The sequence below is a fragment of the Capra hircus genome, chromosome 1 (assembly GCF_001704415.2).
Source record: "Capra hircus breed San Clemente chromosome 1, ASM170441v1, whole genome shotgun sequence".
NCBI lineage: Eukaryota > Metazoa > Chordata > Mammalia > Artiodactyla > Bovidae > Capra > Capra hircus.
Window position 1 is genome coordinate 44192232 of NC_030808.1, and position 15651 is coordinate 44207882.

General features: G+C 40.5%; 2 protein-coding genes across 3 annotated transcripts in view; one reads left to right on the forward strand and one right to left on the reverse strand.

The window, feature by feature from the left end:
* FILIP1L (filamin A interacting protein 1 like) overlaps positions 1–8261 on the reverse strand; it is a 292466-nt gene extending 284205 nt beyond the window's left edge. Inside the window, exon 1 of the mRNA XM_013972898.2 lies at positions 7791–8261. The gene's annotated coding sequence lies outside the window, so the exon portion shown is untranslated. The remainder of the gene's footprint in view (positions 1–7790) is intronic.
* The window catches only part of CMSS1 (cms1 ribosomal small subunit homolog (yeast)), a 397827-nt gene that overhangs the window by 311621 nt on the left and 70555 nt on the right, over positions 1–15651 (forward strand). The window lies entirely within an intron of this gene.

The window sequence follows — 15651 nt, forward strand, 5'->3', positions numbered from 1 at the left end:
GTAGTGACACTTATGGTTAGAGAAGCTCAAGGAAGGGAAAAGAATATTCCTGCTTATTTAGCATACTGCAAGGAAATTTGTGGTTTACTTTCAATAATCAACTTTCTGAAAATTTTTTTATGCCCAAACCACAAAATTTGGCTTTAAATTCATACCTGTCTGTGGGCATGTAGTATCTAAAGCAGTGGTTCTTAGAGTCCCTAAGGAAACACATTATTCAAATGCCGGTTCCCGTGATTTCTAGATGACATTTCTAACCCAAGACTTCTTAATTTGGTTCAATTTGTCTTTGTGTATCCAGGATCTTGTAATGTTTACCAGCTTTTCAGGAAGACCTGACATGCCACATTTTCAAGACTGAATTTTGTTAGACCCAATCTATAACACTGGGAATTTTCTATATTATTAATGATGGTAGTAATGCTGCTGCTGCTGCTAGGTCGCTTCAGTCATGTCCAACTCTGTGCGACCCCATAGACAGCAGCCCACCAGGCTCCTCTGTCCACAGAATTCTCTAGGCACGAATACTGGACTGGATTGCCATAAATATCTCCTGATTATCGAGCACTTATTATTTGTCACTAACTGTAGTTAACACTTTATATTTCTCATTTATTGTTCCCCAGAAGACAAATACAGTTATTATCTTCATTTTATGAAGAAACTTAAAGCTTTGAGAGGTTAAGTAACTTTTTGGAGATTAAAACCCATGATGTCATCTGGAAAAAATCCATGCTCTTAGGCATTAGGCGTTATGCTAATGAGTATATCCATTTGCTGGTTTAGTAATAACTGGCTTTTGTTTGATATTGATAGCCAGTTCAGATAGCCCTTACTCTTTTCCTACTCTGGTCTAGAAGTTTGGTGGACTTGTACATTTTATGCACTGCTGCCCCTTGAATTTGTGTGCATATGTCTATGTTGCCCTTGTAAAGTTTTAAACAAAAAATATAACTGTGGAATACCTGAATAATCTTGGAGTCTTGGTTGTTTTTGGTGGGAAGCTGAGCCAATTCACTGGGAAACTTGAACTTCCCAAGCTTCAAGATGGCGCTTCGTTATTATGCCTCCAGATCTCTTCTTGTGTTAGGAAGGGTGAGATTCCATAAACAGGTGAATCTTCATGACCAAAGCTCTCCCCACATCTCCCTAAACAAGGAATCTGCCATGTATACAGTGCACCAGACAGAATTAGGGCACCTGGTTTCTGTACCCCGATCCTCTATAGCAGTAGGCACTATAATTTGATCCTTTCAGTTGTGTGTTCTCCATTTAGGGTGACCCACTGCCCCAGTTTTCCCGGGACAATTCTGATTTTAGCAGTGAAAGTCCTGAAGCCTAGAAAATTCCACAGTCCCAAATACTCCTCGACCAATGATTGTCCTACCTCCTTTATTTTTCCAGAGCTGTATCCAAGCCCCAGATTCCAGCGCTTCTGCTTTGTTGAATCTCCTGAAGGGTACAAATAAATCTTTTAAACTAAGAAATTGGGCAACTCTGGCTCAGATTCATAAGTGTGTAGTGGACCAGTAGAGATACAGAACTTGAACAGACCAAGAAAGACCTATATAAATTTTGGAGGAATTTACAGATACTTAGCTTGAAAGATTTGTGAAAGAAATAATTTTTTGTTTTATATTGCCTTCACTTTTTTTTCAACTCTATCTCTTCAGGGAGTAGGCTGAGTCTTAGAGGAAACCTTTCTCTGATTGTCAAAGTTCAAGTGGTTAAATCATTGTTTGACATTGTCAGACCATCATAAATGTCCCTAATATACAAAGATGTCCTTGTCAGCAATATTCTAAGCATACTAAGTAGAATGTAGGGTTAGACTGAGACTTGTCAAGTGGTTCAGTGGTTAAGAATCCACCTGCCAATGCAGGAGACGCAAGAGATGCAGATTCTGTCCCTGGCTCGGGAAGATCCCCTGGAGTAGGAATTGGCAACCCACTCCAGTATTCTTGCCTGGGAAATTCCATGGATAGAGGAACCTGGCAGACTACAGTCTATGGGGTTGCAAGAGTTGGACATGACTGAGCTACTGAGCACACATGCACAGCATTAGATTAATGGACAGTAGCACAAATAGTTATATATCGTCCTGACTTTTCAGTTCAGTTCAGTTCAGTTGCTCATCATGTCCAACTCTGCGACGTCATAGACTGCAGCACGCCAGGCCTCCCTGTCCATCACCAACTCCCAGAGTTCACTCAAACTCGTGTCCGTTGAGACAGTGATGCCATCCAACTATCTCATCCTCTGTCGTCCCCTTCTCCTCCCACCTTCAATCTTTCCCAGCATCAGGGTCTCTTCAAATGAGTCAGGTCTTCGCATCAGGTGGCCAAAGTATTGGAGTTTCAGCTTAAGCATCAGTCTTTCCAAAGAATATTCAGGACTGATTTCCTTTAAGATGGACAGGTTGGATCTCCTTGCAGTCCAAGAGACTCTCAATAGTCTTCTCCAACACCACAGTTCAAAAGCATCAATTCTTCGGCACTCAGCTTTCTTCATAGTCCAACTCTCACATCCATACATGACTACTGTAGCCAAATGACTTTATTTATTCTTTCATACTTTTAGCCAAGTTTGCCAAACAAGAATTATAATGGAAAATGCTAGTGATTTTTTTAAGTTCAAGTTCTAAATACTTTTAATTTTATTTAAGAAACAAGTCTTGATCTCAGTTACATGATTTTTCTCCCCTAATATGAAGTTATTTTGCATTGATTGGGGAGAAATACAATAATAAGTTTTTAAACTCTGAACTACTAACTGCACCTGCTTGGGATCTAAAACTGAAATGGAAAACACAAGGCTTAACCCCACATGCTCCCTGATCAAATGCAAAGGTTCTTAAAATAGCTCCGGGTGAAGATGTTTGGAGCAGCTGAAAACTAAGGAGCTGGTTGGTGTCCCTAGTCACAACCTGGCAGTTAATACCGTGGCTCAGAGGCAGCTGCCTCTGTCTCTTTCTGTCTCAAGGCTTGCAGCAGCAGCTCCTAGAAGCAGCACAGAAGCAGCCTCTGCTTTACCCACATTCCTGTCCTCCCTAAACTCTACTTTCCTAGTCAGAGGATTGTCCCTGGATCCGTCAAGGGGATCTGAGACATTCTGTCCAAGCCGCTAGAACAAAGTATTGGGTTGGCCAAAAACTTTGTTCGGATTTTCCCATAAGATGTTACGAGAAAACCCAAAGAAACTTTCTGGCCAACCCAATAGCTAAACACCTCCAAACAATTATAATAAACCTTAAATAGGTACACAATAAATTCCAGGAAAAAAATGTAAGAAAGAAACAAAGTGGATTTGATTGATCATAGCTAGCTGTAACAGAGAATACTAGCTATGAGTAGTACCCTACACCCTGTTAGCTTCAGTATCCCAGTTACCCGCAGATCAGTTTACTCTCTTGAAATCCACCAGGGAGACCTTCACTCAAGACTGCTCTGATCAGCTCTGCCGATATTGATAGAGCTCTCAGTTAACTCATATGTCTCAGTTGATATAGCTGTCAGCTTACCATTTTCCCCCATAATTTTGTCCTGTGATATTTTCACTTACCATTGATAAACTGCTTCTCTCAAGGGCCCACTTATGCATCCACTAGTAGCAGGATCTGGGCTGGGTGGACAATTGGTCTAATCTGATCTGACAGCTTTTTATGTTGCCAGACTTTTGGCACTAACCAGAAGTTTAAAATTCTATCTATATTCACATGTAGATGAGTATACTATCCTGTTCCCATCATAAAAAGAAGAAAAAAGCAGTAGCTTATATCTTGTTTAGAAACTACACTATTTTGAGGGCCAGAGAAAAGAACTGTTGGATGAGTGTAGAAGGGAGGTAGAGGCAGGAAGACAATGGTGTGTGGGAAGGCCTGAAACTCTCCCATTGGCAGCTTCCAGTTGGCCACCACCACCTTCAACCAGTGCTCGGAACTGTGAGTACTCATGTTGAAAACTCAGAATTTTTCTAGACTTCATTTGAGAAATTATTTAAGGAGACTGCATTAGAAAGAACATAGCTGGGCTGGTTCCTTAAAAGTCTAAAACCTAGTTTTTCCATCGGCTGAACAGGGAATAATACTTGCATTTCCTATCATGCACGGTCACCTTAGGATCAAGTGAGTGACTGATGCTCGAATTCTGTAAACAATGTAGGACACCTCCCAGGTATAAAATGACCCTGTGGTTACAAATATTATACAAAGTTTCCTCAACCATAGTGAGAGCATAGTACTGCCACTCTTTCTGTTGTAGCCTCTGGTGATTGACTGTCTTTGTCAGACAAATCAGACAGAAACATCTTGAACCCTCATCAGATTTGAGCCCCAGATAGCTATGAGGCTATCTAATACAAATTTTGCTCTAATGTCCTCGTTAGAGACATCTTGTCTGACCCAATTCTGAAGGAGCAAACTATTGGTATATGAGTCTTTGTTTGACATCTATGATTTAGAACAGAAATGTTAATGTCCCTCAAAGAAGCCTCAAGTAGTTTCAATAAAATGTATATTCCAATCTGATTATTTGATTATTTGGTCCCTGGAATTCTCTCCCTATCTTGCAGACACTAAATCAACCTTTATAAGTAGGAAATTTTTTTTTTCTAGTCTTTTACTTAGAAACAAGGGAGAAAATACCATGGCAGGCAACATGAACTGTTGGTTAGTTAGTTAGTTCAGTTGCTCAGTCGTGTCTGACTCTGCGACCCCATGAATTGCAGCACGCCAGGCCTCCCTGTCTTTCACCATCTCCCGGAGTTCACTCAAACTCACGTCCATCGAGTTGGTGATGCTCTCTGGGGAGGCCTTAAAAATAGCTATGAAAAGAAGAGAAGCGAAAAGCAAAGGAGAAAAGGAAACATATAAGCATCTGAATGCAGAGTTCCAAAGAATAGCAAAAAGAGATAAGAAAGCCTTCCTCAGCAATCAATGCAAAGAAATAGAGGAAAACAACAGAATGGGAAAGACTAAAGATCTCTTCAAGAAAATTAGAGATACCAAGGGAACATTTCATACATGGTATGGATGTAACAGAAGCAGAAGATATTAGGAAGAGGTGGCAAGAATACACAGAAGAACTATACAAAAAAGATCTTCATGACCAAGATAATCACGATGGTGTGATCACTCACCTAGAGCCAGACATCCTGGAATGTGAAGTCAAGTGGGCCTTAGAAAGCATCACTATGAACAAAGCTAGTGGAAGTGATGAAATTCCAGTTGAGCTGTTTCAAATCCTGAAAGATGATGCTATGAAAGTGCTGCACTCAATATGCCAGCAAATTTGGAAAACTCAGCAGTGGCCACAGGACTGGAAGAGGTCAGTTTTCATTCGAATCCCAGAGAAAGGCAATGCCAAAGAATGCTCAAACTACCGCACAATTGCACTCATCTCACATGCTAGTAAAGTAATGCTCAAAATTCTCCAAGCCAGGCTTCAGCAATACGGAACTGTGAATTTCCAGATGTTCAATCTGGTTATAGAAAAGGCAGAGGAACCAGAGATGAAATTGCCAACATCCACTGGATCATCAAAAGAGCAAGAGAGTTCCAGGAAAACATCTATTTTTGCTTTATTGACTCTGCCAAAGCCTTTGACTGTGTGGATCACAGTAAACTGGAAAATTCTGAAAGAGATGGGGATACCAGACCACCTGTCCTGCCTCTTGAGAAAAATGAACAGTATTAAGGTTCAAATCACTAATAATTGGCCCCTCTGTGAAGATCTCTATACTTAGAGAATATGGAAACCACTTTTGGTCCATTCACTGCTGTATCTCTGGTAACCCAACATGTAGTAGGCACTCTAAACCTTTGTTGAATGAATGAACAAGTGAACAAACTAATTAAGCCCTTTTACCATAAGACTGGTCTACCTAATTACAATGAAACAAACAAAACAAAAAAAATTATGTTGTTCTCTGTATGAATGGCTATTAAATGCTGGTGGCCACTTAGTTCTGTCCAAATGCAAATAAAAGCAACATTTTTTTCTTTAAATGTTTTTTAATGTAACATATTGAAGAGGCGAGACATGTATTTCAGTAGTAATGAAAACTTTTTTTTACGTTAAGACAAGAATAACATGGACTTTCTTCTGAAGAATACAGGGTCCTTTACTTCTGTTTTTCCCCATCCGTGGAGCTCATCCCCATTGCTCCTCAACTCTTGGCACATTGCAACATCTAGCCCATACAGCAGGTAAATGGATCATCATTTTGAAACCACAATAAAGTATCTGTATCTCCAGTGACAATGTCAGTACCTAAGACCAATTCTTGGCTAACAAATTTTTTTATTCAACAACAGTTTAAATGAAAAAAGAAAACTACATACAAACTTTAACAGAAGCTAAACTCTTAAAAAAAATTTTTTTACACTGTATGTTTATAATCAATACCTTCTTCATCCTAGAATTTTTACAGAATATTTTTGCACTGGTAATCTTAAGAACCCAAACTCAACATTGCTCTGGGAAATTACCTGAAAAACTCTTGTAAGCATAGACTTGTCTTGATTGCCCAACATATTTGTTTTAAAGAAATAAAAATAGCCCATGAATATTATTGCTGCCTTTAGAAATTTTCAGTAGCAAAGAGCTGTTTAAATATTTATGCTGATTTTTAATTAAGCATAATATGAGTTTCATAATAGTGTCAACTGATGACTGTAGAGATGTATTTACTTGGAATATTTGTTTTGGGAGGATAGAAGATTGATGTATTAGAAAGTATCATCATAGGAAACGTATTTTTAGTTGAAGCAAGAGGAGCATTGCCACAGTTTGGAAGAGTTTTCACCAGTAGTATGCTACCCCTTGCCCTCCTTTATTACAAGCCTAACGCACACGTAGAACATGGTGGATGTAGCTGAGCAGTGTACGCATTGCATTTCTTGCAGTCCTTCGTAAGACTTGCATAGATATTGAAGAAAGATGTGATCATCAGGTGTAATGAAAAAGAGTGATTGAATATGTCACAAAAATTTTAGCTGAACATGTATCTCTCGAACTGGATCTGTATTCAAAACTATGCATTCACCCTAAACACTGACTAATACTCCCACTGAGCAAGTTCAGAACTTTCTCTGGTATCATTTGGCAGCAATCAGGCTTCATTTCCCATTGACATTGAGGTTTGTTGTGCCATAAACATCCAGTCATGCTTTGGGGTGATAGGTATCTTCCAAGACCTTCCAAAAAACCCCACCTCAAGAATCTGCTTCTCTTCTCTGGCCCCCATTCATCAAATCTTTAGCACCAAAGAAATAGGAACAAAAGGAAATGAAAAGGAATACCTCTAAGTTGCCATTTTAAGATGTTAATTTCTTCTGTCTTTCCATAAAAAGAAAATGCCTCCTAACCAGTCTAGCCTATCCAATACATTTCTCCATTGATACCACATTTGGGATGATTTTCAAATTATGCATTGATCATTTACATTAGTTTGCAAAATCAAGCTGTTACCAAGCAAAGTCATCTGCCCAAACCATTTTAAAATTTTTGACCATTTGTCTTACTCTAAAGAGGATAGCAAATAAGATTTTATTTTGGTCTCCTTTCATATCTCCTGTCAGGATAGTTCCTCTATTTTGCACGCAGCTCTTCTTCATATTAAAAAACATCATCACCCTTCTTAAGCCCTTAATCATGCCTAAGATTTACTCTATTCCCTTGCATAATGCCCAGAAGCTTCTGCTCCTGGAGAGCAGTGGGGGCAGTTCCTGGATGTTGGATATCACAGACACGTCCCCAAAGCCTCTTCTCAGTGGCACTGGGGACACTTACCTTACTGCGCAGGTGCCTCTGCTCAGTCACACCCGGTGGTCCTCTCTTCTCATCCCCACCAAATCCAACAGTGGAATCCAGGGACCAACAGCGTTTTCTTCTTTTCTTTTTGGACAGTCTCTCAGTTTTTGTTTTGTGGGCTTCAAAGTCAAGGAGAACTTGCAACCAGGGTCCACTGACAGTTCTGCAGAGGAGAGGCAGAGGGGAGCCCAACACTGACTGGGCCCAAACACTAAAAATAACCCTCCTCCCTCTCCAGGCTGTGTCCTTCATACTCAGAAGGCAGGCAACCTGGCTGAATCCCTCACCCCACAGCTTGCCAGCCTCCACAGAAGAAAGGGTCTAACTGGACTGAGGTGCAGAATGAGACGACCCAAGACCCGGGAGCCATCTGCCCAGAGCAGACAAGTAGAGGCAGGTATAGGCTCCTTGAGTGTGTCTGGGTGTGTGTGTGTCTGTCTGTGTGTGTGTGTGTGTATGCCTGTGCCCAGCAGCTGCTCTCCGGATTAGCAGACACCACTCTTTGGCAGGCAACTCTGAAAGCACCCTCTTGGGTGATTTCAAATTTATGTGCACATCTTGGCCGAGAGAAGAAACCTCCCAGGCACAACCTGGGTCCCCTTCTGTGCCCTGTCACTGCCCCAGATACACTGTGAACCGCAACAAACAGCGGCGCGAGCATCCTAAGGACAGATGCCCAGATGGACGTTAGACCGCACCTCATTTTGTACCCTGCAACCAAGAACTGATGCAAGCCCTGTTTGAGATTTAAGTAATAAGGGCATGCCCTCTTCTTTGACAGTCATGACCCAAGGCACTGCAGAGACTTGCTATTATTAACGCTGTGTTGAACTTTAACTTGAATGCCTGCCTGTTCCATTCAGTGTCATATGAGACATGAGGGCAAATGCTGAGGAAACTTAAAAGCAACATTCAAATGTATGATGATATTTATTATGATTAATCAAGGTTTTTGTTTTGTGTTATGCAGATGTTAAGAAAAATCTCATACTTCGTTAAAAGTTGTTCGTTTTCTCTAAGTGCTATCACTTAATCTGATTGGTGGGGAGGGGCAGGAGGAAGGAGCTTGTTCATGTCTTTAGCGAGTATATACTTCCTAACCAGTTAGGCATCAGGTCCTCTGCCAGGCAGATTCACCACTAGCCAGGTGCTCCATTCTGTGTATTGTTTTACGTAACCATCACAGCACCGCTTTAAGTCAGTCCTGTGCATGCAAATTGTCTGCTAGGCTCTTCTGTCCAGACAAGATTACTGGAGTGGGTTGCCATCCCCTCCTCCAGGCGATCATCCAGACACAGAGTTTGAACCTGCGTCTCTTATGTCTCCTGCACTGGCAGGCAGGTTCTTTATCACTAGAGCCATCTGGGAAGACCAAGCTGGGCTTGAGCTGGTGATCAAATAAGAAAACCAAAGCTCCCAGTAATGAACCTCCCTACAGTCTCCTGGATGATAAATATCAGACTCGGAATTCAAACTTCGATCTGAGTCCCACTGAAACCCATGCTCTTTATTTTTAGCTATTATCATTGAAATAATTTCAAACTTACAGAAAAGACACATGAATAGTAAACAACTCCTGTGTACTCTTCATTCAGGTTCTCCAAAGTTTAGCATTTTGCCACATTTACTGTCTCTCTCTCTTTTTTCCTCTAATCTCCCTCTTCCCACCTATCCCCTTGTGTTTATATACGTGTGTGTGTTTTTCTGAATCAACTTATGTGCTTCAGTGTTATTATCCTAAAAGCAAGTACACTTTTCTACACAACTATAATATGACTATCAAATTCAGTATATTAATATTGACACCAGATTATTTTCTAATCCATAGTCCCCATTCAACTTTTTACCAACTATCTCATAGTATTATTTGCATCGGGAAATTTTATTTTTCTTTTGTTCCAGGATTATGTGCAGCATTTAGTGGTCATGGCTCTCCCTCAATCTGAACAGTGTTTCAGTCTTTCTTTGTCTTTGGTGATGACGTTTTTGAAGAGTTGTCTGAGGAGGCTATACAAATAGCTGAGGAAAGAAGAGAAGCTATAGACGAAGGAGAAAGAGAAAGATATGCCCAACTGAAGGCAGAGTTTCAGAGAACACCAAGGAGAGAAAACAAGCCCTTCTGGAATGAACAATGCAAAGAAATTTCGTTCAGTTCAGTTCATTTTAGTTGCTCAGTCATGTCCAACTCATTCAGACCCCATGGACTGCAGCACACCAGGCCTCCCTGTCCATCACTAACTCCCGGAGCCTAATTGAACTCATGTCCATTGACTCAGTGATGCCATCCAACCATGTCATCCCCTTTCGTCCCCTTCTCCTCCTGCCTTCAATCTTTCCCAGCATCAGGGTCTTTTCAAATGAGTCAGCTCTTCACATCAGGTGGCCAAAGTATTGGAGTTTTAGCTTCAGCATCAGTCCTTCCAAGGAACACTCAGGACTTATCTCGTTTAGGATAGACTGGTTGGATCTCCCTGAAGTCCAAGACACTCTCAAGAGTCTTCTCCAACACCACAGTTCAAAAGCATCAATTTTTCAGGGCTCAGCTTTCTTTATAGTCCAGCTCACATCCATACATGACTACTGGAAAAACCATAGCTTTGACTAGATGGACCTTTGTTGGCAAAGTAATGTATCTGCTTTTTAATATGCTGTCTAGGTTGGTCATTCCTTCCAAAGAAATCCCAGGGCTGATCTCCTTCAGAATGGACTGGTTGGATCTCCTTGCAGTCCAAGGGACTCTCAAAAGTCTTCTCCAACACCACAGTTCAAAAGCATTAATTCTTTGGTGCTCAGCTTTCTTCACAGTCCAACTCTCACATCCATACATGACCACTGGAAAAACCATAGCCTTGACTAGATGGACCTTAGTCGGCAAAGTAATGTCTCTGCTTTTGAATATGCTATCTAGGTTGGTCATAACTTTTCTTCCAAGGAGTAAGCATCTTTTAATTTCATGGCTGCAGTCACCATCTACAGTGATTTTGGAGCCCCCCAAAATAAAGTCTGACACTGTTTCCACTGTTTCCCCATCTATTTCCCATGAAGTGATGGGACCGGATGCCATGATCTTCGTTTTCTGAATGTTGAGCTTTAAGCCAACTTTTTCACTCGCCTCTTTCACTATCATCAAGAGGCTTTTTACTTCCTCTTCACTTTCTGCCATACGGGTGGTGTCATCTGCATATCTGAGGTTAATGATATTTCTCCCGTCAATCTTGATTCCAGCTTCTGTTTCTTCCAGTCTAGCGTTTCTCATGATGTACTCTGCATAAAAGTTAAATAAGCAGGGTGACAATATACAGCCTTGACGTTCTCCTTTTCCTATTTGGAATCAGTCTGTTGTTCCATGTCCAGTTCTAACTGTTGCTTCCTGACCTGCATACAGATTTCTCAAGAGGTCAGTTTATTGTGATCCACACAGTCCAAGGCTTTGGCATAATCAATAAGGCAGAATTAGATGTTTTTCTGGAACTCTCTTGTTTTTTCGATGATCCAGCGGATGTTGTCAATTTGATTTCTGGTTCCTCTGCCTTTTCTAAATCCAGCTTGAACATCAGGAAGTTCACAATTCATGTATCATTGAAGGATGGCATGGAGAATTTTGAGCATTACTTTGCTAGTGTGGCCACCTGATACGAAGAGCTGACTCATTGGAAAAGACCCTGATGCTGGGAAAGATTGAGTGCAGGAGGAGAAGGGGACGACAGAGGATGAGACGGTTGGATGGCATCACTGACTCAATGGACATGGTTTTGGGTGGACTCCGGGAGTTAGTGATGGACAGGGAAGCCTGGCGTGCTGAGGTTCATGTGGTCACAAATAGTCGGACACGACTGAGTGACTGAAGTGAATTGAACTGAGGAACCAGAAATCAAATTGCCAACATCTGCTGGATCATTGAAAAAGGAAGAGAGTTCTAGAAAAACATCTATTTCTGCTTTATTGACTATGCCAAAGCCTTTGACTGTGTGGATCACAATCAACTATGGAAAATTCTGAAAGAGATGGGAATACCAGACCACCTGACCTGCCTCCTGAGAAATCTGTATGCAGGTCAGGAAGCAACAGTTAGAACTTGGCATGGAACGACAGACTGGTTCCAAATAGGAAAAGGAGTACATCAAGGCTGTGTATTGTCACCCTGCTTATTTAACTTCTATGCAGAGTACATCATGAGAAACACTGGGCTGGAGGAAGCACAAGCTGGAATCAGGATTGCCGGGAGAAATACCAATAACCTCAGATATGCAGATGACACCACCGTTATGGCAGAAAGTGAAGAAGAACTAAAGAGCTTCTTGATGAAATTGAAAGAGGAAAGCGAAAAGTTGGCTTAAAGCTCAACATTCAAAAAACGAAGATCATGGCATCCGGTCCCATCACTTCATGCAAATAGATGGGGAAACAGTGGCTGACTTTATTTTTGGGGGCTCCAAAATCACTGCAGATGGTGACTGCAGCCATGAAATTAAAAGATGCTTACTCCTTGGAAGGAAAGTTATGACCAGCCTAGCATATTCAAAAGCAGAGACATTACTTTGCCAGCAAAGGTCAGTCTCGTTCAAGGCCATGGTTTTTCCAGTAGTCGTGTATGGATATGAGAGTTGGGCTATAAAGAAAACTGAGCTCCAAAGAACTGATGCTTTTGAACTGTGGTGCTGGAGAAGACTCTTGAGAGTCCCCTGGACTCAAAGAGATCCAACCAGCCCATCCTAAACAAAATCAGTCTGGAGTGTTCCTTGGAAGGACTGATGCTGAAACTGAAACTCCAATACTTTGGTCACCTGATGTGAAGAACCAACTCATTGGAAAAGACCCTGATGCTGGGAAAGCTTGAGGGCAGGAGGAGAAGGAGATGACAGAGGATGAGATGGCTGGATGGCATCACCGACTCAATGGACATGAGTTTGAATTAACTCTGGGTGTTGGCAATGGGCAAGGAGGCCTGTTGTGCTGCGATTCATGGGGTCACGAAGAGTCAGACATGACTGAGCAACTGAACTGAACTTGCTATTGTGTGAGATGAATGCAATTGTGCAGTAGTTTGAACATTCTTTGGCATTGCCTTTCTTTGGGATTGGAATGAAAACTGACCTCTTCCAGTCCTGTGGCCGTTCTGAGTTTTCCAAATTTGCTGGCATATTGAGTGCAGCACTTTCACAGCATCATCTTTAAGATATGAAATAGCTCAACTGGAATTCCATCACCTTCACTAGCTTTGTTCTTAGTGATGCTTCCTAAGGCCCACATGACTTTGCATTCCAGGGTGTCTGGCTCTAGGTGAGTGATCATACCATCATGATCAATGCAAGAATATGCGAATTGAAAAATGCAAAGAAATCGAGGAAAACAATAGAATTGGAAGGATTAGAGATCTCTTGAAGAAAATTGGAGCTATCAAAGGAACATTTCATGCAGGATGGGCGTGATAAGACAGAAACAGTAAGAACCTTATAGAAGCAGAAGAGATTAAGAAGAAGTGGCAAGAATACACAGAACTATACAAAAACAAAGGTCTTAATGAACCGGAATACGACTTTTTTTAATTATACTTACTAGTAGCATTTTGTGGCAATGCTATGTTAAGCATTTTGTGTTACTTAACTTAATTCACAGCAACCCTGTGGGAGAAATAGTGTTTTTGATCCATATTACAGATGAAGAAACTAACATTTGGAAATATTATTAATAAGTAACCTTTGTAATATACTGAGGTAATTAGTGAGAGATCTGAAATTTGAATTTAGATTAATCTGACTCCAGAGCCCCAGTTCTAAACACTTGGGCTACATGAGAACCAATTAAGTGTGATTATCCACTAAGATGTGTTGCAGGAGGAGTCATGATTTACCAAAACCTGACTACAAACCCTCCTATATTAACTGCTAGCTATATGTGGCTAACTAGTACAAGATACTTGGCTAATCCAAATTGACATGTGCTATAGTTATGAAATACACACTGAATTTCAGGTACTTGTTGCAAAAAAGAATAGAAAATATCTCATTAATTATTTTTATATTGGCCATGTTGAAGTTTAATACTTCAGATATATTGAGTTAAATAAAATACATTAAAATTATTTTTACCTTCACTATAGCCAAAAAGTGGAAACAACTCAAATGTCTAACAACAGATGAGTAGATAAACAAAATACGGCATATGCCTATAGTAGAATATTATTCAGTCTTTAAAAAAGAATGGAAATCTGATGTATGCTATAATATTGATGAAACTTGACGACAAATCTAAGTGAAATAAGCCAAAGGAACAAATACTGTCTGATTCTGCTTGTATAAGGTACCTAGAATAGTGAAATTCATAGAAAGTAAAGTAAGGTTACCAAGGGCTGGGGGGTAGGGCTAGGAAGTTATTATTTCACAAGTATAGAGTTTCTTTTGGGATGAGAGGAAGATTCTGGAAGTGGATAGTAATGGTGGTTGCACAACAGTGTGAATGTATATACTTGATACCATTGAATTTTACATTCAAAAATGGTTAAGACAGTAAATTCTTATTTATATTTTACCATAGTTTTTTAAAATTGTTTTTATCTTCTTTTTTTTTTTTTTTACTTTTGCATGAGACTACTAAAAAATTTAACGTTACATAGGTGGCTTATATCTCCGTCAGACAGCACTGCTGTAGTATTATATTTATGAATAAAATGAAGCAAATTCCTTGTCAGTCTTTCCCTTTTCACATGGCATATTGAAGAGATTCTGGTATACTGCCAGGGGTCTGAATCAGACTTTTCACGTTTTTGTTTACTCACCTTTGAAAAAGTTAAAGGGCAGCTTTTCACTTAAAGTTATACTAATAAGATATACTTTTGAGATATAAGCAACTTTATGAGACAAGTAACCATTTGTTGTTTTAATAATTTCTTATTTTCCATTTGCACAATATCCACTAGGCCTCTTTCCAGAACTGATATAATTGTCTCAACTTGGTGGCTAAGCCAGTAAAGAAGCTGCCTGCAATGCAGGAGACCTGAGTTCAGTCCCTGAGTTGGGAAGATCCCCTGGAGTTGGGAATGGCAACCCACTCCAGTATTCTTGCCTGGAGAATCCAATGGACTAAGGAGCCTGACAGGCTAAGTCCATGGGGTCACCAAGAGTCAAACATGACTGAGCAACTAACACTTCGACTGTTCACTTTATGTATACCCTGAAATATAATTGTCATAAATTCCATCATGATTAAAGTTTCTTTGGGTCCATGGAGTTAATATTAGTCTGACCATTAAATTTTGAAAACTGGGTCCCAAGACAGTCATTCTCTCCCCTTCCTGTAGCCCTCCTATCACAGTGTCGACTGCCAACGGGTATCTGCAGGGGAGGAGGGAACGGAAAGCTGGGCAGACTCGTAGTTCTGTGGCGGAACAGACAGCTGATAGAATTGTGAGCACATAACCAGAACAGATTCTCTAAAGGATTGTGTTTCCGTCTACTCACAGGTGACCAAACAACCAAGTAAAGAAGGGAAATAGCAGGAGAAGGTATCCCTTATCTTTTAGTGGTCATTTTTTTTTCACTCATCCTGAGCTTCAATTTCCCCCTTTGTGAAGGTTCTGGACTGAAAGATCTTGGTTCTAGTTAAGCACTAATATTCCATGAGGCTGTCAATTGACAACCTGAAAATGATCCCGGAAAGCACTAACGCTATGTATGCCTTTTGCTCAACTCTTACTAATAGTTATCACTGTGGATATCTGCAGGGTATTGAGAGATGTATCAGTATCAGTTCTTAAAAATATAGTGAGATTTAAACTCATTTTAAACTGTTTGTCCTTTTTTGTCTCTTTATTTCTGTGATCTGTGAAAAGAAGTGCAGGGGT